Here is a 24183-nt window from a genome sequence, read left to right on the forward strand (position 1 = left end):
GGAGAAAAGGCCCAGAAATGGAACAGTTGGTAACAGGACATCAGTTAGTCTCTTATCTTTGAAAAATCGAATACTTGACACACTGTGTGTTTGACAAAAAGCTGATTTATTTGACATAAACTTGATAAATCTCCATAGAATAATTACCAGTCATTTTTAAACTCGAATCTTAAACCTGCCATTTCACTTTCAGTCAGGAACAGATCGCAGTTTTACACCAATCTCTGATTTGGCAGCATATTTCCAGCATTTACTGTTGTTCTTCCGGACTCGAAACACAGCTGTAAATGAACCTCCTGTTCTGTGACTTGGAGCTCTGAACCATGGAAAAGAGGGCCTGAACAACTTTGCTGTCAGTGAACAGAGACGAGAAATCTATAATAATGTGTTGAAAACAAAGCTGATTTATTTGGCAGATATCCAGAATATTAAACTCAAGCCCAGTTATAGGATTATTAGCATCAGCAGAAACAAACCCGAACTGTCAGAAGGAACTTGGTTCAGTCATGGATGTGATTAACAGCAGCAATAACAGCAGAATACAACCCCTGCAGTCACGTGTGATCTTGTTGGTGTTTCAGCAGGGTGGATGACAAAGTGAATCCCTTTCAACACACGGAGCAGGTGACCTGCCTCTTCTCAGTGTGAACTCACTGATGCACCATCAAGCAAGAGGAATGAGTGAATCCCTTCCCACACATGGAACATTTAACTGGTTTCTCTCCCTTGTAAACCCACTGGTGTTCCGCCAAGTTAGCTGACTGAGTGAATCCCTTGCCACACACGGGGCAGGTGAACTGCCTCATGCTGATGTGAATGTACTAATGTCTCAGCAGGCAGGATGATTCTTTGAATCCCTTCCCATACATGGAGCAGATGAACGACCTCCCCTGCGTGGCAGGTCTGATGAGTTTCCAGCTGGGATGGGGAAGCAAATACCATTTTAAAGGCTCTTATTTAAAGGTTTCTGCTCACAGTCATGGGGGCTCTACTGGCAAGCCCCCCTTGTGCCCGAGTATCTTTGGGGGAGGAAGTGGAGGCAGCGAAAAAAGGGGCGAGATGCATGCAGAGGGAGGAGGGCTCTCAACAGAAAGCCCCTCAACAGGAGGCTTTACCCACTTAGGGTCTTCCGAAAGCACTTCTCATATATATTTAAGCAAGGTGCAGTGCATTAGGAGGCTAGTTCTCATATAGCACAGCCTCCTAGAGTGGGGGTTGTGGTGCCCTGATCTGCTGCTGCCCTCGACCCCAGGGAGTCCTTTGCCTTGAATCCTATGGGCTGGGACCCATATGCTCGGTCAGGGACTCGGGAGGGGGGAAACTGGGTGGGATGGGCGGGGGGGGGTGGTGGTGGATCTTGGTCTAAAGGAGTGGGAGTAGATGGATCATGTTCTTCCCCCCTCTGTTAGGCCTGTATCATGTTCTCTGAAATCAATAATGTTGCTGTGAACTAACGTTGTACTGGAGCCTGCATGAAATGCCTGACACTGGATCAAGTTACACATTGCAGAGACCTTATCTCCTGCTCAACACGTAATTCCCATACTCGTCAAATGTCACCCCATAAAATCCACAGTCATGTTTATTTACAACACCAGATTTCTGATTATTATCCTTTGAGGACAAGACGCACCAAGTAGTTTAATTATAATGTGTAATTAGATCTTGCCTGTCTAAGTTATCAAGTACTTTGCAAAGTGTAATTAGAGTCATTCTGATTGGCAGGCTCCAGACCGAATAGAGCTCACATAGAACATACAACGCTCACTGTCCTTCTCCCACAGCCCCAAACAGGTTCCTCTTCCTCCACCCCCGTACAAATTCCTAACCCTCCTGGCCACTCCCCAGTTTCTGACCTTTTCCCTCCCAACAAGTTCATAGAAACATAGAAAATAGGTGCAGGAGTAGGCCATTCGGCCCTTCTAGCCTGCACCGCCATTCAATGAGTTCATGGCTGAACATGCAACTTCAGTACCCCATTCCTGCTTTCTCACCATACCCCTTGATCCCCCTAGTAGTAAGGACTTCATCTAACTCCTTTTTGAATATATTTAGTGAATTGGCCTCAACAACTTTCTGTGGTAGAGAATTCCACAGGTTCACCACTCTCTGGGTGAAGAAATTCCTCCTCATCTCGGTCCTAAATGGCTTACCCCTTATCCATAGACTGTGTCCCCTGGTTCTGGACTTCCCCAACATTGGGAACATTCTTCCTGCATCTAACCTGTCTAACCCCGTCAGAATTATAAATGTTTCTATGAGGTCCCCTCTCATTCTTCTGAGCTCCAGTGAATACAAGCCCAGTTGATCCAGTCTTTCTTGATAGGTCAGTCCCGCCATCCCAGGAATCAGTCTGGTGAACCTTCGCTGCACTCCCTCAATAGCAAGAATGTCCTTCCTCAGGTTAGGCGACCAAAACAGTACACAATACTCCAGGTGTGGCCTCACCAAGGCCCTGTACAACTGTAGCAACACCTCCCTGCCCCTGTACTCAAATCCCCTCGCTATGAAGGCCAACATGCCATTTGCTTTCTTAACCGCCTGCTGTACTGCATGACTGATGTACCATGACACCCAGGTCTCTTTGCACCTCCCCTTTTCCTAATCTGTCACCATTCAGATAATAGTCTGTCTCTCTGTTTTTACCACCAAAGTGGATAACCTCACATTTATCCACATTATACTTCATCTGCCATGCATTTGCCCACTCACCTAACCTATCCAAGTCGCTCTGCAGCTTCATAGCATCCTCCTCGCAGCTCACACTGCCACCCAACTTAGTGTCATCCGCAAATTTGGAGATACTACATTTAATCCCCTCGTCTAAATCATTAATGTACAGTGTAAACAGCTGGGGCCCCAGCACAGAACCTTGCGGTACCCCACTAGTCACGGCCTGCCATTCTGAAAAGTCCCCATTTACTCCTACTCTTTGCTTCCTGTCTGACAACCAGTTCTCAATCCATGTCAGCACACTACCCCCAATCCCATGTGCTTTAACTTTGCACATTAATCTCTTGTGTGGGACCTTGTCGAAAGCCTACTGAAAGTCCAAATATACCACATCAACTGGTTCTCCCTTGTCCACTCTACTGGAAACATCCTCAAAAAATTCCAGAAGATTTGTCAAGCATGATTTCCCTTTCACAAATCCATGCTGACTTGGACCTATCATGTCACCTCTTTCCAAATGCACTGCTATGACATCCTTAATAATTGATTCCATCATTTTACCCACTACCGATGTCAGGCTGACCGGTCTATAATTCCCTGTTATCTCCCTCCTTTTTTTAAAAGTGGGGTTACATTGGCTACCCTCCACTCCATAGGAACTGATCCAGAATGTTGGAAAATGACTGTCAATGCATCCACTATTTCCAAGGCCACCTCCTTAAGTACTCTGGGATACAGTCCATCAGGCCCTGGGGATTTATCGGCCTTCAATCCCATCAATTTCCCCAACACAATTTCCCGACTAATAAGGATTTCCCTCAGTTCCTCCTCCTTACTAGACCCTCTGACCCCTTTTATATCCGGAAGGTTGTTTGTGTCCTCCTTAGTGAATACCGAACCAAAGTACTTGTTCAATTGGTCCGCCATTTCTTTGTTCCCCATTATAACTTCCCCTGATTCTGACTGCAGGGGACCTACGTTTGTCTTTACTAACCTTTTTCTCTTTACATATCTGTAGAAACGTTTGCAATCCGTCTTAATGTTCCCTGCAAGCTTCTTCTCGTACTCCATTTTCCCTGCCCTAATCAAACCCTTTGTCCTCCTCTGCTGAGTTCTAAATCTCTCCCTGTCCCCGGGTTCGCTGCTATTTCTGGCCAATTTGTATGCCACTTCCTTGGCTTTAATACTATCCCTGATTTCCCTTGAGAGCCACGGTTGAGCTACCTTCCCTTTTTTATTTTTACGCCAGACAGGAATGTACAATTGTTGTAGTTCATCCATGCGGTCTCTAAATGTCTGCCATTGCCCATCCACAGTCAACGAAGTATCATTCGCCAATCTATCCTAGCCAATTCACGCCTCATACCTTCAAAGTTACCCTTCTTTAAGTTCTGGACCATGGTCTCTGAATTAACTGTTTCATTCTCCATCCTAATGCAGAATTCAACCATATTATGGTCACTCTTCCCCAAGGGGCCTCGCACAACGAGATTGCTAATTAATCCTCTCTCATTACACAACACCCAGTCTAAGATGGCCTCCCCCCTAGTTGGTTCCTCGACATATTGGTCTAGAAAACCATCCCTTATGCACTCCAGGAAATCCTCCTCCACCGTATTGCTTCCAGTTTGGTTAACCCAATCTATGTGCATATTAAAGTCACCCATTATAACTGCTGCACCTTTATTGCACGCACCCCTAATTTCATGTTTGATGCCCTCCCCAACATCACTACTACTGTTTGGAGGTCTGTACACAACTCCCACTAACGTTTTTTGTCCTTTGGTGTTCTGCAGCTCTACCCATATAGATTCCACATCATCCAAGCTAATGTCCTACCGAACTATTGCCTTAATTTCCTCCTTAACCAGCAATGCTACCCCACCTCCTTTTCCTTTTATTCTATCTTTCCTGATTGTTGAATACCCCTGGATGTTGAGTTCCCAGCCCTGATCATCCTGGAGCCACGTCTCCGTAATCCCAATCACATCATATTTGTTAACATCTATTTGCACAGTTAATTCATTCACCTTATTGTGGATACTCCTTGCATTAAGACACAAAGCCTTCAGGCTTGTTTTTTTAACACCCTTTGTCCTTTTAGAATTTTGCTGTACAATGGCCCTTTTTGTTCTTTGCCTTGGGTTTCTCTGCCCTCCACTTTTCCTCATCTCCTTTCTGTCTTTTGCTTTTGCCTCCTTTTTGTTTCCCTCTGGCTCCCTGCATTGGTTCCCACCCCCCTGCCATATTAGTTTAACTCCTCCCCAATAGCACTAGCAAACACTCCCCCTAGGACATTGGTTCTGGTCCTGCCCTTCTTTCCTCACCACCCTACCAAGTTACTGACCTTCTCTCCCTGCCCATGTTCCCTCCTCCCCCACTGGGTTCCTGACCTTCTCCCCCTGCCCAAATTCTTCCCCCCAACCGCAGATTCCTGATGTTCGCCCCAGGTCAAAGTTCCTTCCCCCGCCCCCCGAGTTCCTGATCTCCTCTCCCTTTCCCTCCAACTCTCTATCTCCCCATCTCTCTCGATCCCTTTGTCTCTCTTTCACTCTCATATATCTCCACCTCCCGCTCCGATCCCCTCTCTCCCCGTCCCTTTCGATCCTCTGTCTTTTCCTCCCCCCCGGTTACCGGTCACCAACGGATCTAATGACCTTTTTATGGAGCCGAGGAAAGCGTGGCCCACGGTGCAGGCTGTAACTTTTTATGGATATTTTTTATTGGCCTTGATAAAAAGCTCGCATGCGTGGAAGTGGATCGGATGTGCATGTTCCCCGATACCATGCGAATGCGCAGAAGGCCGCAAACTTGTTCAGGCAGATCATCACAGTGATAATCCATTGTCCATCCGCTCCTACCATTCTGGATAACCATGATCTATTCATGGCTCAAAGCAGAGCACAATTAATGATACATGTACGGCACACTAAAAAATTACAATTGGACAAATGCAACACCTACTGCTGATTCGGTCTTATCCCAGTGGAATGGTACTATGGCTGCAGCATAGTTTTATGGAGGCGCATTGGAATTGGCATCCTCCATTTCTTGTTCTCCGTCGCAAGAATGTGGAGAATTTTCTGAAGAGAGAGCCCCTTGCCTGCAACAACACCAAATTGCATTTATATAGCACCCTTAACATAGGACAATGACCCACAGGTGTGTATGCAGACCAAATTACCTGTTCAAATTGCAGTTTATTGTTGAAATTGTCATAACTGGGGAACTCCAAGAATGTGGAGTTTGCACTAGGGAGGGTACAAAGATTTAAGAGGATGTTGCCTTAACTGGAGAATTTAGCTATGAGGAAAAATTGGACAGGCTGGGTTTGTTTTCTTTGGAACAGAGGAGGCTGGGGAGAAATCTTACTGAGGTGTATAAAATTATGAGGGGCCGAGATAGAGTGGATAGGAAGGACATATTTCCCTTAGGTCAACCACCAGGGGGCATAGATTTAAAGTAATTGACAGGAGGTTTAGAGGGGATTTGAGGGGACATTTTTTCACCCAGAGGGGGATGGGGATCTGGAACTCACTGCCTGAAAGGTTGGTAGAGGCAGAAATCCTCACCACATTTAAAAAGTACTTGGATGTGCACTTGAAGTGCTGTAACCTACACGGTTACGGACCAAGTGGTGGAAAGTGGGATGAGGTTGGATAGCTCTTTGTCAGCTGGCTTGGACATGATGGGCCAAAATGGCCTCTTTCCGTGCTGTAAATTTCTATGATTCTATGATGTAAAAATGGCAAAGAATTGCTCTGTCATATCGAATGTTGTATCGACTGGAGTCACCATCGTAAAAATCAACACCTCAGGAAAATTGCGATAAAATAGACTGGTTAGGAACATGGAAGCCCATGGGATTAAAGAAGCCATCCTGCAATTTGGTTAAGCACTGTCCACAGACTTTGATTGACTCATACAGGTCTCTCAAACACTTAGATTGTAGAGACATTCAGCAAGAAACTTAGAAACATCCACCAGACAAGCCAAGGAGGATTTTGGGTTGGCGGAGAACCCACACACGTCACACTGGGAAGACAAGCAAGCCTAGAGGCCAGGTTCAACGGGTTGTCCTGTGGAGATTGTGTCTGCCAGCTTAGGGCAAGAGTAAAGAAAGGCACCAATACAGTCAGTGCCCTCAGGCCGTCCTGGTGGGGGCAGGGGGGTGGATGTGTAGAGGGATCGGACGGTTGGGGCCAGGAAGCAGGAAACTGTTGAAGTGGCGCAGGGCATCGGAATAGTCGCGGATGTAGAAGGGAAGAGGCTGGATATGGGGAGAAGAAATCGAGTTGAAATGGGAAGCAATCATTCTTGTGTGGCAAGAACAGGCTGAACAGTCTACCAGGGCAGCCCTGTTTGTGGATCTTGTGAAGGAAGTAGATGCGGCCTGTGTGGGTTTGGAGGATTATGAGGTTGGCAGCCATTGAGGGAAGATCACCAGAGGAGATGAGGTCAGTGACATAGAAACATAGAAAATAGGTGCAGGAGTAGGCCATTCGGCCCTTCTAGCCTGCACCGCCATTCAATGAGTTCATGGCTGAACATTCAACTTCAGTACCCCATTCCTGCTTTCTCGCCATACCCCTTGATCCCCCTAGTAGTAAGGATCTCATCTAACTCCTTTTTGAATATATTTAGTGACAGTCTTGGCATTCCCGCCATGCGACCGTGGAGCTCCTAATCAGACATTGGAACACATCATTGAGCACTGTCTTCGGAGGAATTCTCAGGCAACCTACAAGATATCCACGCTGTTACTGGAGCAGCTTAGGCCTGGATAATGTGGGACATTATTACAGTACAGTATTTTATGGAGATGATGCAGATTGTGATGTCAGTGAGTGTGCAATGCGCAGTGCACATACGATCTGGGGGTTTGTAGTTCGCCGTTAAACTTACCGGCATGCCTTAAGTGTGAAGAGCTGAGCAAGTTTTGACAAGCAGAAAGGAGACTCCAGCAGCGGTATTTAAAGGGATCATCAGCATTCACTTGCAGCTGACATGTGTGTTCAATTTGACTGGCTCTGTGCAACTTTCTGCAACTCCAGCAGCTTTATAAAGTTCTTTCAAGATTATGTGGTAACAGGGAGTGTTGTTGCAAGTGGAGAACGCCTTCATTCTTTTTTAAATGCTTCTGCTCACAGTCATGGGGATTCCACTGGTAATCTCCCCTCATGCCCGAGTATCTTCAGGGGAGGGGGCAGAGGCAGCGAAAAAAGGGGAGAAGATGCACGCAGAGGGAGGAGGGCTTTCAAAATAAAGCCTCTTAACAGGAGGCCTTACCCACTTAAGGTCTTCTAAGCACTTCTCTTATATATATTTAAGCAAGGAGTAGTGTATTCGGAGGCAATGCTTCACCAATAAGGTAACCACAGAACTCTGCGACCTTCTGCAACCAGACCTGCAGCCTGACAGCAAGGTGAGCACAGTTTTGCCAGTGACAGCCAAGGTCACCGTAGCCTCAATTTCTACACCCGCAGATCCTTCCAGTGTGCAACATGAGACCTATCTAACATATTACAGTTCACTATCCATTGCTGCATCAATGAAGTCACAGATGATCTCTACAGAAGGAGAAGGAGCTACATTTCCAACCCCGTGACCAGAGAGAAGCAGCAGGATACCGGGCTTCCCCATGGTGCAGAGTGCCATTGTCTGCACCCACATTGCTTTGCTCTGCATAACAATCCTGAAGTATTCTGTAACTGCAAAGGCTACCACTCCCTTAATGTGCTGTTAGTGTACGACCACACACAGTGAATCATCACTGTCAATGCTCACTATCCTGGCGGAAGCCACGTTGCCTTCATCCTGTGCCACACTGGTGTGCCAGCTCTGTTCCAGCCACCACATCGACCTCACAGCTGGCTGCTGGGATGCATGGGCTATCCACTCTCCACCTAGCTCATGACTCCCCTCCGCAACCTCAGCACTCATGTCCAGCACTAATGAGAGCCAAGCTGCCATCAGGAACATCATTGAGCAGACCATCGTAGTGCTCAAACAATGGTTCCGCTACCTTGATCGCTCAGGAAGAGCCCTCCAGTTCTTAGCTGAGTGGGTGTCCCTTTTCGTCATCGTCTGCTGCATGCTGCACAACTTGGCCATCATGAAGGCGCAGTCATTACCACCAGTCATAGCCACACCTCTTCAGGAGGAGGAAGAGCGAGAGGAGAACGAGGAGGAGGAAGAGGACGTACAGGAGCAGGAACAGCAGCGATAGAGGAGCCACCCACTCAAAAGGCGGTTCCTGGAACAGTCTGAAATTCGATGCCACCAACCATTGTCGGCGTTACAGCGTGAAGACATGATATCACTTCCGCCTGTGCTGCATTGGAAGCTCTCACATTGCCCATGACACGCGTCATGAGGTCTGGATCTGCATGGTCTCTCTGGGAGACCACCATCCTCTGCAGAGTGGAAATGATGGGCTCCACAGTGTGCGCAGAGCTCTGTGCAATGTTGGAGGTGGACTCCTCCACGCTCCTTACCATTGCCGAGAGGCTCTTGAGCATCCTTTCCATTGCACCTATCATCGCCGTGTGCATGTCCATCACTCTTCTTGTGAACGTCTCCCCACCAAGCGACACTTTCCCTCTGGCCTCACTGCAGCCCGCTCATCCCCAGTGCGTCACCCAGTGCAGACTCCTCTGCTAAACTTGCCTCTAAAGATCGAGTAGTGCCACTATCTGAGATGGTGCCTGTGGCTGAGAGATGCACTGACGCACTGTCGAGGTGCTTTGCTCGTGCACCTCTTCTCCTTCCTTACTCTCAGTGCGAGGCTCACAGTGCCCACCACTTGCTGCCCAATGAGTCTCAGCACTCATTCCTCAAGGTCTGTGTAAAGTCCTTACTCAATGGCACAAAGCCCACACAAAGCACATTCTATGGACAAGGTCACTCTATGACCTGAACCTTTATTCACAGGACCAAGAAGTGGTGACCCTGTGTGGGACCTCCCTTTATATACCTGGATGACCAGATAAGGAGTGTCTCCCACAAGTTCACGTCCTATGGTCAAGGTGTGCATTGCTTAAGTATATACAGTATTGCAGTGGTGTAACATAGAGATAACATAGAAGACATCACCTCCCCCCCAAAGTCTTTCAGCTGATTTATGCTCCCTCATGGAGCGCTGCAGTTGGGGGTCTGGTTGTTGAGCCTTGGAGTGAGTGTCTGTCACCTGTGGTGATTCTGGCCTGTCCGGGCTGACCGCTGGGACTGCGCATGCTGCTGAATGTTCTTGTTGCTCGTTCACTGGTGGTGGTGTGAACACCATCTCATGATCTTCCTCGGGTTCCTCAGTGTCTATGCTGAACCTTTTTTTTACTTGGTCCAGATGCTTACGGCATATTTGCCCATTGTTAAGTTTAACCACGATGACCCTGTTCCCCTCTTTGTCTATTACAGTACCCTCAAGCCATTTGGGCCCTCGGCGTGATTGAGGACAAATACGGGGTCATTTATTTCTGTACATCTCCCCCTTGAGTTTCGGTCATGGTAATCGTTTTGGAACTGGTGCTTGCCCTCAAATATGTTGGTCAGGACTGGGTGAATGAGGGACAACCGAGTTTTGAGTGTCCATTTCATAAGTAGCTCAGCGGGTGGGACCCCCATGACCGAGTGCGGACGGGACCTATCGGCCAGCAGGAGGCGCGATAGGAGGCATTGAAGGGAGGGTTCTTCAATCCTGAGCATGCCTTGTTTAATGATTTGGACTGCACGTTCCACCTGGCCATTGGAGGCTGGCTTGAACGGTGCTGTCCTGACATGGTTGATGCCATTGCCCGACATGAACTCCCGGAATTCATAGCTCGTGAAACATGGGTCATTATAGCTAACAAGGATGTCCGGCAAGCCATGGGTTGCAAAGACCGCACGTAGACTCTCCACAGTGGTGGATGTCGTGCACAAATTCAAAATGATGCACTCGATCGATTTCAAGTACGCATCTACCACAATAAGGAACATCTTACCCATGAACGGGCCCACGTAGTCTACATGAATACGTGACCATGGCCTGGTGGGCCAGGGCCACGGGCTGAGCGGGGCCTCCCTGGGGGCATTACCAAACTGGGCACACGTCGTGCACCTGCGAACACAGTGTTCCAGGTCTGAGTCAATTCCCGGCCACCAAACATGTGACCGGGCAATGGCCTTCATCAGAACGATGCCTGGATACTCACTGTGGAGTTCCCTGATGAATGCCTCCCTGCTCCTCTGGGGCATGACTACCCGGCTGCCCCATAGTAGGCAGTCAGCTTGGATGGGGAGCTCATCCATCCTTCTGTGAAATGGTCTGACCTCCTCAGGGCATGCTCCATGTGCGGGCGCCCAATCCCCAGTAAGGACACATTTCTTAATCAGAGATTGGAGGGGATCTCTGTTTGTTCAGATTTTGATCTGGCGGGCTGTGATGGGGGAGCCTGCGCTGCCAAAGGCATTAACGGCCATGACCACCTCAGCGCTTTGTTTCGCTGTCCCCTCGGTGGTGGCCAGTGGAAGCCTACTGAGCGCGTCAGCGCAATTTTCGGTGGCAGATGGAGTAGTCATAAGCAGCCAGCGTGAGAGCCCATCGCTGTATGCAAGCTGGCGTGTTGGAATTGACAGCGTTGCTGTCTGACAACAGGGATGTTAACGGCTTGTGGTCCGTTTCTAATTCGAACCTCCTGCCAAAAAGGTACTGATGCTTTCTTTTTACACCATAGACACACACAAGTGCCTCCTTCTCAATCATTCCATATCCCTGTTCTGCTTGAGAGAGTGACCTGGAAGCATAAGCCACAGGTTATAGTTGGCCCTCAGCATTACTCTGCTGCAACACGCATCCGACCCCATAGGACAATGCATCACATGTCAGAACCAATTTCTTACAGGGGTCGCACAGGGACAATAACTTATTTGAACAAAGTAGGTTCTGCGCCCGATTGAAAGCCCGTCCTTGACAGACCCACAAAACCAATCACAACCCTTACGCAGAGCACGTGAAGCGACTCCAACACGTGCTTAAGTTCGGCAGAAAGTTCCCGAAATAGTTCAAGAGTCTCAGAAATGAACGCAACTCCGATGTGTTGCCGGGCCTGGGCGCTTGTCGAATCGCCTCTGTTTTGGATTCGGTGGGCCGAATCCCATCTGCAGCAACCGTCCTGCCGAGGATCTCAACCTCAAGAGCCAAAAACACACATTTAGACTTCTTGAGTCGCAGGCCTACCCAGTCCAGTTGGTGTAGCACCTCCTCCAGGTTGTGGAGATGTTCCTCGGTGTCACGACCTGTGATGAGGATGTCGCCCTGAAATACGTTTTTTCCAGGAATGGATTTAAGCAGGCTTTCCATGTTGCTTTGAAAAATCGCGGCCAAACGGGCACCTGTTGTAAACGAACAGTCCCTTGTGCGTAGTGATGGTGGTCAGTAGTTTAGATTCGTCGGCCAGTTCTTGGGTCATGTAGGCTGAAGTGAGATCCAACTTGGTAAACAGCTTGCCGCCTGCCAGCGTGGCGAAAAGATCCTCCGCTCTCGGGAGCGGGGACACCCGATTGATAGTGGCCTTGTAATCGCCACAAATCCTGACAGAACCATCCGCTTTTAGGATGGGAACGATGGGGCTTGCCCAGTCGCTGAATTCAATGGGCAAGATGATGCCCTCTCTCAGCAAACGGTCCAATTCGCTCTGAATTTTCTCCCGCGTCACATAAGGCACCGCTCTGGCTTTGTAGTGCACTGGTCTGGCATCCGGGGTGATGCGTATCACTACTTTGGTATCTTTGAATGTTCCGACGCCAGGTTGGAATAGTGACTCAAATTGTTGTCGGACTTGTGAGCACGAACTTCGCTCCACAGATGACATTGCGTGCACATCCCCCCATTTCCAGTTCATCTAAGCTAACCAGCTCTTTCCCAACAGTGCGGGACCATTGCCCGGGACAATCCAGAGCGGCAGCTGGCTCACTGATCCATTGTGTGTGACCGCCAACATTGCACTGCCTAGTACTGGAATGCTTTCTTTCGTATACGTCCGTAGTTGTGTCTCAATGCATTCTAGTTTGGGTCTACTGGCTTTGTGTGGCCATAGCTATTTGAATTGTTGAGCGCTCATGAGTGACTGGCTGGCCCCTGTGTCCAGCTCCATGCATACAGGGATGCCGTTTAATAAAACCTTCATCATCATTGGTGGAATTTTGGTATATGAACTGTGAATGTTTGCCACATGAACCCGCTGAACTTCAGCATCCATTGATTTGCCCCAAGAGTTATCCTGCATCACAGACCCCTCTTCTGGTCCACCCGCCTCGTAAATTAGCCTGGTTACAGGCTTCCTGCACATTCGAGCTAAATGGCCACTGAAGTTTCAATTTCTGCAGACGAATTGTTGAAACCTGCAAACCCTGGCAGAGTGTTTGCCCCCACATCTCCAGCATGAGCTGAGATTCCCATTGTTGTGATCAAAGGAGCTATGACCCAGCATTCCTTGCTGATTGTCCCTTTGACTGCCCTTGAGTACCCTGTTAGTGGGTGTCAATGGCCCCATCCCGGACCGCATTGTCCACTATGATGGCGTAAATGTCTGTTCAGCCTGCCATTGTCTCTGTTGAAAACCTGCTCTGGGGTCTATTGCTGCCTGGGGTGTGTCGAACTGACCTTGCCTGCCTGCGGGGCTCCGAGTCGCGTTTATGATATTGACTCCCTGATTCCCGCCGCATTGGAGGCAGAATTGCCCGCGTATATTATTTTGGTTTCCTCCTCCCCTGCCTTGAAAGTCTGAGCCATCAACGCTGCCACTTCCAAAGTCAAGTCCTTGGTCTCAATTAACTTTCGGAAATTTCCCGCATGACCGGTGCCCTCAATAAAGAAATCCTTTAACATCTCCCCCCTGCAGGCGTCTGTGAACTTACAAAGGCTGGCCAAACCCTGGAGGTCTGCAACGAAGTCCGGTATGCTCTGTCCTTCACGATGTTGGTGGTTATAGAATCTGTGTCGGGCCATGTGTTTGCTGCTCGCCGGTTTGAGGTGCTCACCGATTAGTTTGCTGAGCTCTTCAAAGGTTTTGTCTGCCGGCTTTTCAGGTGCTAGTAGGTCCTTCATGAGTGTGTAAGTCTTAGGTCCGCAGCTAGTCAGCAGATGTGCCCTTCGCTTGTCGGCCGCTGCATCTCCCAGCCATTCTTTCGTGACAAAGCTTTGCTGGAGCCTCTCAATGAAATCGCCCCAGTCCTCACCAACACAGTACCATTCCTCTGTGCTACCGGTGGCCATTCTCGTGGGTCGTTGATTCCCGTTTCTCGTCGCCAATGTAAAGTCCTTACTCAATGGCACAAAACCCACACGAGGCACATTCTATGGACAAGGTCACTCTATGACCTGAACCTTTATTCACAGGACCAAGAAGTGGTGACCCTGCATGGGACCTCCCTTTATATACCTGGGTGACCAGGTAAGGAGTCTCCCACAAGTTCACCCCCTGTGGTCAAGGTGTGCATTGCTTAAGTATATACAGTATTGCAGTGGTGTTACATAGAGGTTACATACATGACAGTCTGTAAGCTGCTTGAGTGTGCATCACCACCACTTGTTATCTGCTGCTCTTGTCAGACTGGCACTTTGTCAGACTGCTTGCGATCACACCACTGGCTGAGATCTCCTGGGCCACTTCCCTCCACATTGCCCTGAAGACCTGGGGCAATGGCCTCATTCCAGTGGTACTGCCCTCCTTCACTCCAGGTCCGTCGACCAAAGCCTCATCCGTGAAATGATGAACTCCCTCCCTAGGAGTGGGATCATTATGACCAGGGGATTGAGTTGGTTGCCAGGCACCTTCACAGACAGCAATGCTGATAATGAGGATCTGCTCAATGATGCAACTTCTCCTTTAAGAGCTGGCAGGAGCCAGTTTAAGGGATCATTTGTATTGCACCTGAAATTCATTATTGCTCTGCTGGTAGTGCCCCTGTCGCGCCCAACTGAGGTCATCAGCACTTGATTTAGCGCTCCAGTTCTTTACTGGAGCGCAAACGTCCAATTTAATGGAATCTGAGAATCATTAGCATCTGGCACTACATTTTCAAGATTTCAAATGTTAGCCGCTCAAACGAGGCGCTACAGAAGCAGTTTTCATAATTTCCACACTTTTGTACTCTATACCTCTATTCATGAAACCCAGGATCCCGTAAGCTTTCTTAACTGCTTTCTCAACCTGCGCTGCCACCTTCAACGATTTGTGCACATATAACGTGAGGTTTCTTTGTTCATGCACCCTCTTTTGGATTGTACGCTGATGACACTTCCTGCACACGTGATTGTCGAGAACATGGGAAGCGTCTTGGAGTTCCCACATGGCACAGGATGTGCATTCCACTGGACTGAGCTGCTCTGCCATGCTTTTATTTGTCTATTAACTAACTTCTTGTCTTTTTTTAAAATAACTTAATAGAAGTAAATGCAAGACTTAAAAAAAACCCACTTCCCTGCTCTTCCCCCATAATCCCTGCAATTTTTTCTCCTTCAAGTATTTATCCAATTCCTTTTGAAAGTCATGATTGAATCTGTTATATTTGTGGACTTGTATTTACTCTGTACAACCACCAGAGGGCTCAACCCCTGGAGTCCCAAGCGATCCCATAATCCCTTGGGAGCACAGTTATTTAAGGAGGCTTCACAGTTGCAGAGGCACTCTGGAGACCTGCAATACAAGACTAAGGTCACACTTTACTTTGAGCTCACAGTGTTCAGTCTGACCTTTTCTCCACACACAACAACTGGCGACGAGATACAGATAGAGAACCCAAAGATGTAGAAAACAGTGGGCATCCTGGAGAAATTCTCGGAGGGAGATGATTGGGAAACTTTTGTGGAGTGACTCGACCAATACTTCGTAGGCCAATGAGCTCGATGGGGAAGAGAGCACTGCCAAATGAAGGACGATCCTACTCACCGTCTGTGGGGCACCAGTGCATGGCCTCATGAAGAATCTGATCACTCCATGGAGAAATCGTACGACAATTTGTGCACACTGGTCCGAGAGCATTTGAACCCGAAGGAAAGGGTTCTGATGTCGAGGTACCGGTTCTACACCAACAAAAGGTCTGAAGGCCAAGAAGTGGCGAGTTATGTCACCGAGCTAAGACGCCTTGCAGGACATTGCGAATTTGAAGGCTATTTGGAGCACATACTCAGAGACTTTTTTGTGCTTGGTATTGGCCACGAAACCATACTTCACAAACTTTTGACTGTAGAGACCCCAACCTTGAATAAGGCCATAGCGATAGCCCAGGTGTTCATTGCCACCAGTGACAATATGAAGCAAATCTCTCAGCACACAAGTGTTGTTACAAGTACTGTGAATAAAGTGATGTTATTTTCGAATCGTAATGTACAGGGCAGGTTACACATACCTGCAGCTGCACGTCCGCAGATAACTCAGAGACCACCATCAAGGATGATGAATACAAGGCCATTAACACCTTGTTGATGCTGCGGGGGTGATCATCATTTCCATTCATGCCGATTCAAAGAGTGCATTTGCAAGGGCTGTGGAACAATGGGACACCTCCAACGAGTGTGAAGGCGAGCTGCTAAGCCTGTTAAACCTGCAAACCACCATGTTGCAGAGGAGGACAGATCCACGGAGGATCATGACGAACCAGAGCCTCCGATAGAGGAGGCAGAGGTACACGGGGTGCACACATTCACCACGAATTGTCCCCCGATAATGCTGAATGTTGAACTAAATGGACTCCTGGTGTCAATGGAGCTGGACACGGGGCGCAAGCCAGTCCATCATGGGCAAAAAGACTTTTGAAAGGTTGTGGTGCAACAAGGCCTCAAGGCCAGTCTTAACTCCAGTTTGCACGAAACTAACAACTTACACGAAAGAACTGATTCCTGTAATTGGCAGTGCTACCGTAAAGGTCTCCGACAATGGAGTGGAGCACAAGCTACCACTCTGGGTGGTACCGGGCGATGGCCCATGCTGCTCGGCAGGAGCTGGCTGGGAAAGATACACTGGAACTGGGATGACGTCCGAGCGCTATCGCCTGCTGACGACACTTCGTGTGCCCAGGTCATAAGCAAATTTCCTTCGCTGTTCGAACCAGGCATCGCGAAAATCCAAGGAGCAAAAGTACAGATCCACGTAATTCTGGGGGTGCGACCCATCCATCACAAGGCAAGAGCAGTACCATACATGATGAGAGAAAGGGTAGAGATCAAGCTCGACCGGCTGCAAAGAGAGGGCATCATTTCACGGATCGAGTTCAGTGAGTGGGCCAGTCCTATTGTCCCAGTCCTCAAGGGAGACGGCACCGTCAGAATCTGTGGCGATTACAAAGTAACTATCAATCGTTTCTCCCTAAAGGACCAATACCCACTGCCCAACGACCTCTTTGCAATGCTGGCGGGAGGAAAGACGTTCACGAAGCTGGATCTGACTTCAGCCCACATGGTGCAGGAACTGAAGGAATCATCGAAGGCTCTCACCTGCATCAACACGCACAAGGGCCTTTTTATTTATAACCGATGCCTGTTTGGAATCCGATCAGCGATGGCGATATTCCAGAGAGACATGGAAAGTTTACTGAAATCGGTCCTGCACAGTGTGCTCGCCCAGGACGACATCTTGGTCACATGTCGGAACACAATCGAGCACCTGCAGAACCTGGAGGAGGTTCTTAGTCGACTCAGCCCTGTGGGGCTCAGGTTAAAACACTCGAAGAGCATTTTCCTGGCACCTGAATTGGAGTTCCTGGGAAGGAGGATTGCGGTGGACAGCATCAGGCCCACCAATGCGAAGACGGAGGCAATCGAGAATGCACCAACACCACAGAACGTGACGGAGGTGCGGTCGTTTCTGGGACTCTTGAACTACTTTGGTAACTTCTTACTGGGTCTCAGCACACTGCTAGAACCACTACATGTCTTACTATGAAAAGGGGGCGAATGGGTTTGGGGCAAAAGCCAAGAAAATGCTTTTGTAAAAGCGAGAAAATTGTTATGCTCAAACAAATTGCTTGTGTTGTATGATCCATGTAAGCGTTTGGTACTAGCATGTGATGTGTCGTCATATTGCGTCGGGTGTGTATTGCAACAAGCTAATGATTTCGGGAAACTGCAACCGGTTGCTTATGCATCCAGGAGTCTGTCTAAGGCTGAGGGAGCCTACATCATGATTGAAAAAGAAGCGTCAGCGTGTGTCTATGCGGTACAGAAAATGCATCAATATCTGTTTGGGCTAAGATTCGAATTAGAAACTGACCATAAGCCATATATAAGAACATAAGAACAAAAGAACTGGGAACAGGGAAAGGCCATCCAGCCCCTCAAGCCTGCTCCACCATTCAACAAAATCATGGCTGATCTGGCCATGGACTCAGCTCCACTTACCCCCCGCTCCCCATAACCCTTAATTCCCTTATTGGTTAAAAATCTATCTCTCTGTGATTTGAATACATTCAATGAGCTAGCCTCAACTGCTTCCTTGGACAGAGAATTCCACAAATTCACAACCCTCTGGGAGAAGAAATTCCTTCTCAACTCGGTTTTAAATTGGCTCCCCTGTATTTTGAGGCTGTGTCCCCTAGTTCTAGTCTCCCCGACCAGTGGAAACAACCTCTCTGCCTCTATCTTGTCTATCCCTTTCATTATTTCAAATGTTTCTATAAGATCACCCCTCATCCTTCTGAACTCCAACGAGGAAAGACCCAGTCTACTCAATCTATCATCATAAGGTAACCCCCTCATCTCCGGTATCAGCTGAGTGAATCGTCTCTGTACCCCCTCCAAAGCTAGTTTATACTTCCTTAAGTAAGGTGACCAAAACTGCACATAGTACTCCAGGTGCGGCCTCACCAATACCCTGTACAGTTGCAGCAGGACCTCTCTGCTTTTGTACTCCCTCCCTCTCGCAATGAAGGCCAACATTTCATTCGCCTTCCTGATTACCTGCTGCACCTGCAAACTAACTTTTTGGGATTCATGCACAAGGACCCCCAGGTCCCTCTGCACCGCAGCATGTTGTAATTTCTCCCCATTCAAATAATATTCCCTTTTACTGTGTTTTTTACCAAGGTGGATGACCTCACATTTTCCGACATTGTATTCCATCTGCCAAACCTTAGCCCATTCGCTTAACCTATCTAAATCTCTTTGCAGCCTCTCTGTGTCCTCTACACAACCCGCTTTCCCACTAATCTTTGTGCCATCTGCAAATTTTGTTACACTACACTCTGTCCCCTCTTCCAAGTCATCTATGTATATTGTAAACAGTTGTGGTCCCAGCACCGATCCCTGGGGCACACCACTAACCACCGATTTCCAACCCGAAAAGAACCCATTTATCCCGACTCTCTGCTCTCTGTTAGCCAGCCAATTCTCGATCCATGCTAATACATTTCCTCTGACTCTGCGTACATTTATCATCTGCAGTAACCTTTTGTGTGGCACCTTATCGAATGCCTTTTGGAAATCTCAATACACCACATCCATCGGTACACCTCTATCCACCATGCTCATTATATCCTCAAAGAATTCCAATAAATTAGTTAAACATGATTTCCCCTTCATGAATCCATGTTGTGTCTGCTTGATTGCACTATTCCTATCTAGATGTCCCGCTATTTCTTCCTTAATGATAGCTTCAAGCATTTTCCCCACTACAGATGTTAAACTAACCGGTCTATAGTTACCTGCCTTTTGTCTGCCCCCTTTTTTAAACAGAGGCGTTACATTAGTTGCTTTCAATCCGCTGGTACCTTCCCAGAGTCCAGAGAATTTTGGTAGATTATAACGAATGCATCTGCTATAACTTCCGCCATCCCTGTTTTCCGAGAGTAAAGGGATAAATACCAACGCATCAGCCTGCATCCAGAGATGTGCGCTCACGTTGTCTGCATACAACTACGCCATCCACCACAGGCCAGGCACAGAAAACTGCGTCGATGCTCTCAGTAGGCTGCCATTGCCCACCACAGGGGTGGAAATGGTGCAGCCCGCAGATCTAGTCATGGTTATGGAAACATTTGAGAGTGAGCAATCACTGTCACTGCCCAGCAGATCAAAACTTGGACAAGCCAGGAACCCTTATTTTCTCTTGTCAAAAACTGTGAGCTTCACGGGAGCTGGTCCAGTGTCCCAGTGGAAATGCAGGAAGCGATAAAGCCGTTCCAGCAGCGCAAAGATGAAATGTCTATACAGGCAGATTGCCTTCTGTGGGGCAATTGAGTAGTGGTCCCCAAGAAGGGCAGAGACACCTTTATCAATGACCTCCACAGTACCCACCCAGGCATCGTAATGATGAAAGCGATAGCCAGATCCCACGTGTGGTGGCCCAGTATCGATGCGGACTTCGAGTCCTACATTCACAGATGTAATACATGCTCGTAGTTAGCAACGTACCCAGGGAGGCGCCGCTAAGTTTATGGTCTTGGCCCTCCAAACCGTGGTCTAGGGTACACATCGACTATGCAGGCCCGTCCTTGGGTAAAATGTTCCTTGTGGTTGTAGACACGTATTCCAAGTGGATTGAATGCGAGATAATGTCGGCTAGCACATTCACTGCCACCACTGAAAGCCTACGGGCCATATTTGCCACACACGGCTTACCCAATGTCCTGGTGAGCGACAATGGGCCATGTTTTATCAGTGCTGAGTTCAACGAATTTATGACCCGTAACGGGATCAAACGTGTCACATCTGCCGCGTTTAAACCAGCATCCAATGGTCAGGTAGAGAGAGCAGTGCAAACCATCAAGCAAGGCTTGAAGAGGCTAACTGAAGGCTCACTGCAGACTCGCCTATCCCGAGTCCTGCTTAGCTACCCCACAAGACTCCACTCACTCAGTGGGATCCCACCTGCTGAATTGCTCATGAAAAGAGCACTTAAGACAAGGCTCTCGTTAGTTCACCCTGATCTACATGATCAGGTAGAGAGCAGGCGGCATACCATGATAGCAGAAATGCGTCACGCGAGATTGAAATCAATGATCCTGTATTTGTATTAAATTATGGACAAGGTCCCAAGTGGCTTCCTGGCACTGTCGTGGCTAAAGAGGGGAGCCGAGTGTTTCGGGTCAAACTTTCAAATGGTCTCATTCACCGGAAACACTTGGACCAAATCAAACTCAGATTCACGGACTATCCTGAGCAACCCACTTTGGACCCTACCTTCTTTGATCCCCCAACATGCACACCAGTGGCAACCGGCACCACGGTTGACCACGAAGCAGAACCCATCATCCACAGCAGCTCTGCAGGGCCCAACACACCAGGTAGCCCAGTAAGGCCAGCTGCACAGCAGCCCAGTGAGGGCCCAACAAATGATTCAACAACACCAGCTTTCACACCGAGACGATCAACCAGCGCAAGAAGGGCCCCAGATCGACTCACATTGTAAATAGTTACACTATTGACTTTGGCAGGGGGAGTGTTGTTATGTATGTAGACTTGTATTTAGTCTGTACAGCCACCAGAGGGCTCATCCCCTGGAGTCCCAAGGGATCTCATAATCCCTTGGGAGCACAGATATTTAAGGAGGCTTCACAGGTTAGAGAGGCACTCTGGAGACCTGCAATAAAAGACTAAGGTCACACTTTACTTTGAACTTACAGTGTTCAGTCTGACTCTTTCTCCATACACAACAGAATCCATTTCCACTGCCCTATCAGGCAGTGCATTCGAAAACCTAGTCACTTGTTGCGTCAATTTTTTTTTCCTTTTGTCACTTCTGGTTCTTTTGCCAATCACCTTAAATCTGTGTCCTCTGGTTACTGACCCTTCAGCCAATTGAAACAGCTTTCTCTTTAATTACTCAACCTAAACCTTTCATGATTTTAAACATCTCTATCAAAACTCCTCTTAACCTTCTCTGCTCTAAGGAGAAGTAGTCTGGCTTTGTCCCTAAGCCTCAAGTCACTTCTTCCCTTAGATGTAAAGAGGAAGAAGATGCTTTCCCTAGCCAACATCTCACAGTTCACCATCCATTACTGCATCTGGGAGTTCACAGAGACTCTGTACAGCGGACAAAGTGATTACGTTGTTTTCTCTCTGAGCAGGGAGTAGCCGGACGAGCGCATATGAGGACGAGGAGGTGAGAGGGAGGAGGCAGGCAGCCAGCCAATGCACCTTCCGGACAGGCTGGCGTGAACACCTCATCAGACTCTTGATTCTACTGAATGAAACCCCAGATCTCCGCTGCTCAGCTTATCCCCACCATACCATCCCCCTGTCACTGAATATTGCAGCCTCCTCCGTGGCACAAAGCTTAAATTGAAAGGCCACACTACAAAATATTCCAAACAAAATTAATGAACTGATCCAAAATAGCCCGAATTACCAACACCACCCAGTTACGGTTTCTATCATTGGGGACTTCAATGATACTATTTGCAGTGAAAAACATTCCTAGCCATTCCACATAGGCTCCAAAAGTTTCATGGTCGCGATGGAATTCACCCAATCACCCTATTATTCCCACCTGGACTCTGGCAGGTCAGCCAAGTGTGCTTGTAATTTATCTTGGATTTTTAGCTGTTTTGCAAACAAAGAACCCCTCTAGTCTCTCTGTTTGACTGGAATCACCCACCAACAAAAATTTCAGCTAGGGAATCCGATTATCCTATCCTCCTCATCGCCAATGTTATATATTCCTCACGACCTCACAACACACATAGACTCCAAAGATTGCTTCAACACAGGAACTTGTCAGGTTACCTGTCACCTGATGCTTTTATTCTGAAAATAGAAATGGCTGTATTACCACAGTAGTCCACTAGGTGGAGCAGTAGTCTACTAGGTGGAACTATATTACACTGCCGCCTGTGCAGCGCTCCCTCAATACAACCCATCTGACAGTGCAGTACTCCCTCAGTACTGCCACTGGGCGTGTCAGCCTGGATTATAGGATAAAGTCTCTGGAGTGGGACTTGAACCCACGTCCTTCTGACAGATGTGAGAGTGCTATCCACAGATCCTGTGGGGAGACAGACCCTGGGAACCATTAGTGGCCAATCATTTTCAAAATTTAGCCTCTTCCCTCCACAGCTTATTTTTACCGAGTCCTGCCCCATAATCCTTCTCTCCAGATCACCTGCCTCAGCCTTTACACCACTTGCCACTTTCCTCCATCTTTCCTACAGTCCTCCTTCGCCTGTCCTCTTCCTCCTCCCTCACATGGATTATTGTGGACAATGCTGTGCACCACACTTCAGGAAGATTGAAGCCAGATTTAAGCCTAGTCAGGGGAAGACACATGTCATCCCCTCTCAAATAACATTAAACATTCTTCAAACAAGTACATTAAACAATAGATAATGTTCAAGTGTTCACATTTAAAGCAATATACACCAGCTTTTTCAGTTTAAAGATGCTACTCCGTTTCAAAGGTTCAGCTTCAAAGGTTTGAACAGGAAACGGTGCTAGACTTTCCACTTCACATCGCCCATCTAAGGCCCATCCATTACTCAAAATGGACCTCTATTGCCCATTTTGAGCAAAAAGTGGAAACTAGGCCCAAAACATCGCCGGAAAAATAGGCCCCCAAGTTTCCATTTTGATCGCCAAGATGATCGCCCAAATGATCGCCCAAACAAGACCCATCCCAAGTTTCGGCATCTAGCATTCACTTTGCTGGGCCAATGCAAGGCCCAAAAGAGTGCTCAAAAATAGTTGCTTTTTCAGGGCCTTAGAGCGGGAAATGGGCACTACGGACGCCATTTTTAGCTTCTGAAGAAGGGTGGAGAATTAGTTCTGAGTTATTTAGAGAGTAAAATTGAAGCAAATTGTACTCAGAAATTTGGGACAGGGAATATAAATAGTATTATCAACTTATTTATGATAAATAGATCTCATATATTGTAATTATTTAGTAAATAGCTTTTACATAGTGAAGTTATTTAATGATATTGTTGGTGCCTATCAAACTGACTGGTATATAGCTTAGAGAGTACAGAGAGGGCAGACTACAGTGATTAGCGAGTATAGAGTGCAGAGATTATTGAAATCAGTGAAAGTAATTATTGATTGTAATTATGGGGCCTATGCTTTCCCTGCCTTTAATTGCAACTGCGCACACACTGGTTACCGAAAGGATCAATCGAAGAGGTAGCACAGTAACGCATAGACGGAGACGAAAGGAGAGACCTTATAGCCAACGAAGGTACTTGGAGAAGCAATCCTACCTGAACTTGTCTGAAAATGCTTGTCTTAGGAGGCTGCAATTCCGGAAGGAGGTCATCGATGAGATATGTCAACTCGTCAAGGATGATCTGCAGCCTTCCAGCACCATCAGAACCGCACTGTCCATTGAGGTGAAGGTTACTGCTGCCCTAGCCTTTTACGCATCGGGATCTTTTCAGGCTTCAGCTGGCGACATCCGCCATATCTCTCAGCACACTACACACTGCTGCATTCGACAGGTGACTGAAGCCCTTTACGCTCGCAGGATGGAAAGCTTTCCAATGACCAGAGAGTTTATTGTGGTGTGTTGCATGCTGCATAACCTAGCTATAAAGAGAGGACAAATA

The sequence above is a fragment of the Pristiophorus japonicus genome, chromosome 14, assembly GCF_044704955.1.
Source record: "Pristiophorus japonicus isolate sPriJap1 chromosome 14, sPriJap1.hap1, whole genome shotgun sequence".
Classification (NCBI taxonomy): domain Eukaryota; kingdom Metazoa; phylum Chordata; class Chondrichthyes; family Pristiophoridae; genus Pristiophorus; species Pristiophorus japonicus.